The sequence below is a fragment of the Sinocyclocheilus anshuiensis genome, unplaced genomic scaffold, assembly GCF_001515605.1.
Source record: "Sinocyclocheilus anshuiensis isolate Anshui unplaced genomic scaffold, SAMN03320099.WGS_v1.1 scaffold461, whole genome shotgun sequence".
NCBI lineage: Eukaryota > Metazoa > Chordata > Actinopteri > Cypriniformes > Cyprinidae > Sinocyclocheilus > Sinocyclocheilus anshuiensis.
In genome coordinates, this window is record NW_015541005.1 from 2,493,698 (window position 1) to 2,494,003 (window position 306).

A 306-nucleotide genomic window follows, 5' to 3' on the forward strand; every position below is an offset into this window, starting at 1 on the left:
AGGGGAACAGGGTCACATCACAGGAGAGTGAACTGCCTGTCAGAAATCATAGCACGTCAGCTGTCTTAACCGCGGCTTGTGTACTGCATCATCACTGTGTCTGTCACGCGACTCTGTTGCCCTTTCGGGCTTGAACTGATGGTAAAACTAAGGACATTATTAACTGTCTTGATATTTACTTTGAAAGCTGATGTAAGGGGCGTTACATTTCCGACACGTGCTTGTTTGTGTTCCACCAATCACAATGCACTGGGTCAGCTGGCCAATCAGAGCAGACTGCGCTTGTCAGAAGGAGGGACTTTGTAG